This window comes from Peromyscus maniculatus, chromosome 8 (genome assembly GCF_049852395.1).
Source record: "Peromyscus maniculatus bairdii isolate BWxNUB_F1_BW_parent chromosome 8, HU_Pman_BW_mat_3.1, whole genome shotgun sequence".
Lineage (NCBI taxonomy): Eukaryota > Metazoa > Chordata > Mammalia > Rodentia > Cricetidae > Peromyscus > Peromyscus maniculatus.
In genome coordinates, this window is record NC_134859.1 from 63,498,485 (window position 1) to 63,502,211 (window position 3,727).

Below are 3,727 nucleotides of genomic sequence, written 5' to 3' on the forward strand. Positions count from 1 at the left end.
TTCCAGAGGTACCGAGTTCAATTCCCAGCACATGGTGGCTCACAACCATCTGTAATGAGATCTGGTGCCCTCTTCTGGCCCGCAGACATACATGCTGTATACATTAAAAAAATAAATAAATAAAAAGTAGTCATGACTGCTGACAAGATGGCTTGGCTGGTGAAAGCATTCACTGCCAAACGTGACAACCTAAGTTTGACTCCCAAGACCTACAAAATGGAAGGAGAAAACTGACCCCCAGGAGTTGTCTGACATTTCCATGTGAGCTATGGAACACACTATCCCTCCGTAGAAATAGGTGCATTATTTATTATTTTAAGTGTGTGTGTGTGTGTGTGTGTGTATGTGTGTGTGTGTGTGTGTGTGTGTGTGTGTGTGTGTGTATGTTTACATGCACGCTCACACATGAGTACAGGCTCCTGCAGAGGCCAGAGGAGCTGGAGTTACAGCTGTTTGTGAGCTACCTGATGTGAGTGCTGGCACCAAACTCTGGTCCCATGGAAAAGCAGGTCCCTTAACCAGCAGGCCATTGCTCCAGCCCCAGATGTCTTTTTTTTTTTTTTTAATTAAAAGTCAAGATTGGAGAGATGGCTCAGCAGTTAAGAGCGCTGGCTGCTCTTCCAGAGGACTGGATTAGATTCCCAGCACCCACATGGTGACTCACAACTCTCTGTAATTCTAGTCCGCAGAGAGTCAACACCATCATCTGGCTTCCCAGGGCACCGGGGACACATGTGCACAGACATTTCATGCAGACAAACACTCATATAAATAAAATGAGTAAATAAATGACTTTTTTAATTAAAAGTAGTAATGGGTCAAAGAGTGCTTACCTAGCATCCCCAAGACCCTGTGTTGAACCCCTAGTACCACACAAAGAAGTAGTCTACACCCAGTTCTTCCCTCCTCTTCCTCCTCGCTCCCTGGTGGTGAGAACCCATCCAGAGTTTCACACATGGTAGGTGTGCTGGCTAGTCTTACGTCAACTTGACCCCCGTTAGAGTTATCTGAAAGGTGAGAACCTCACTTGAGACAATGCCTCCATAAGATATGGCTGTAAAGTATTTTCTTAAGTAGTGATGGATGGGGAAGGTCCAGCCCATGGTGGGTGGTGCCATTCCTAGGCTGGTCGTTCTGGGCTCTATAAGAAAGCAGGCTGAGCAAGCCATGAGGAGCAAGCTAGTAAGCAGCTCCCCTTCTGCATCAGCTTCTGCCTCCCAAATCCTGCCCTGTTTGAGTTCCTGTCCTGACTTCCTCCAACGATAAACAGCGATATGGAAGTGCAAGCCAAACAAACCCTCTCGAACTTGCTTTCTGGTCATGGTGTTTCATCACAGCAATAGAAATCCTAACTAAGACAGTAGGCAACTGTCCCACCACCATGCTACATCCGCCAGCTCAACATCTTCCCGTTCTTCTAAGAATGCAGTTCCAATTCCTTTCCAGGACCTTGAAGAGATGTCTAGTGCTGCAGCCTCTACCCGCATGTCCACTCACTTTTTTTTGTTTTGTTTTGTTTTTTTCAGGCAGGGTTTCCCTGTGAAGCTCTGGCTGTCCTGGAACTCACTCTGTAGACCAGGCTGGCCTCGAACTCACAAATCTGCCTACCTCTGCCTCCTGAGTGCTGGGATTAAGGGTGTGCGCCACCACTAGGCCATTCACTCGCTTTTTATGTGACTATAGCCTATTATGTTCCAGCCATCCTGGCCTCCATTCTAGAATGTTCAAAATTCTATCCTTCTGCATTAAGGTGTGTGTGTGTGTGTGTGTGTGTGTGTGTGTGTGTGTAGGGGGAGGCCATTAAAAGTGTGGTGTGTTTATGTGTGTGTGTTTTACGGTGAGAGGCCAGAGATACACATTGGTGTTTTCACTCTCTACCTTATCTTCAAAGACAGGGTCTTGCCACTGAAGACTGGCTAAGCTGGCTGGCCGGCCAGTGAACTGGAGGGAGTCACCGACCTCTGCTTCCTCCATTCCCCTAGGGCTGGGGTTAAAAACTCTCCACCCACTGCCCAGCCAGCAATCCTCCTGCCGTATCTCCCGCATGCTAGCACCACAACATGCAGCTGTCTCCTCCACTTTACTCCAGCTCTTTAAATACAAAATTCCCACGGAACAGGTAAAACCAGGGGAGAGCTGTCCTCATAAAACATAACAGTAATGTGCTCTCTTTATTGAACTGTATTTGGCTATAGAATTTTCGAGGTTTATTGCGGACACAGGAAGAAGTAGTCCTTTCAATTTCTCTCCTAGTATACCATAGAGGATATATTGTCAAAGGTGGCATTGTTCCTAAGCTTTGCTCTTTGAGGGAAAGGACAGGAAGTTGCGAGTCTTATCCTCAGGAAGGGTGATGATTTTCCTCAAGTCACCAGACTGTTCTTGCTTTGAACACTACATCTTGTTATAATTGATCACTTTCTTCTTGTTTTATTGGTTGCCAAGGAGCTGGCAAAATTTTCTTCTTCCTTCCTTAGTGAATCTGGAACTTCACAGAATAGTTTGTGAGACACACTCATTCTTCGGTCTTTCCCACCCTTACACTCCTTTACTATATATATAGTTTTTCGAGACAGGGTTTCCCTGTGTAGCTTTTGTGCCTTTCCTGGAACTCGCTTTGGAGACCAGGCTGGCCTCGAACTCACAGAGATCTGTCTGCCTCTGCCTCCCGAGTGCTGGGATTAAAGGCATGCACCACTACTGCCCAGCCTTCTTTGCAAGAAGAAAAAAATATTCACTAATGAATGAATTATTTAAGGTAAAATAAGGCAAGACTAGGCATGTAGTTCAGTGGTACAGCACGTACTTCGTGTTCATGAGGCAGGCAGATCTCTGTGAGTTTGCGGCCAGCCTGGTCTGCAGAGAGAGTTTCATGACAAAGGAACTATGCAAAGGGTTACTACTACTACTACAGGGCTACACAAAGAAACCCTGTCTCAAAAAAAAAAAGTTATGAATGACTCTAAAATCTGTATGTTCTTCGACCTAGTAATTCCACTTCTAAAAATTTAATCCTATCCTCTCTGCCAGATCACTGCCATCATGGACACGAGTCATGTGCAGCCCATCAAGCTGGCTAGGGTAACCAGAGTGCTGTGCAGGACCAGTCCGCAGGGACAGTGCATGCAGGTGTGCATGGAATTTATGGATGATACCAGCTGCTCTATCATTAGAAACGTCAAAGGTGCCGTTGGAGAAGGTGATGTGCTCACCCTATCGGAGTTAGAAAGAGAGGCTCAGAGGTTGTGCTGACCTTGCTGCCGGGTCCTGGATATCCACCACTTGGTCCCTGATGACTTGCAACTATTAAATAAAGCATTTGTATTTTCTTTAAATTTAATCCTAGGGGCTGGAGAGATGGCTCAGAGGTTAAGAGCACTGACTGCTCTTCTAGAGGTCCTGAGTTCAATTCCCAGCAACCACATGGTGGCTCACAACCATCCGTAATTAGATCTGGTGCCCTCCTCTGTATACATAATAAATAAATAAATCTTTAAAAAAATAAAAATAAATTTAATCCTAAGAAAATATGAGGCCTGGAGAGATAGCTCAGTGGCTGAGAACATCTGCCCTTCCAGAAGACCCAGATTCAATTCCTGGCACCCACAAGGTAGCTCTCAACCATCTGTATAGTTCCATTTCCAAAGGATCCCATGACCTGTTCTGACTTCCAAGGGCACCAGGCACACAAATAGTTCACAGATATACATGTAGGCAAAAAGCCCCA

General features: G+C 45.8%; 1 pseudogene; it reads left to right on the forward strand.

Moving 5' to 3' along the window:
- Window positions 1-3,040: 3,040 nt before the first annotated feature.
- Window positions 3,041-3,310, forward strand: LOC102924104 (small ribosomal subunit protein eS28 pseudogene; annotated as a pseudogene).
- Window positions 3,311-3,727: the final 417 nt, after the last annotated feature.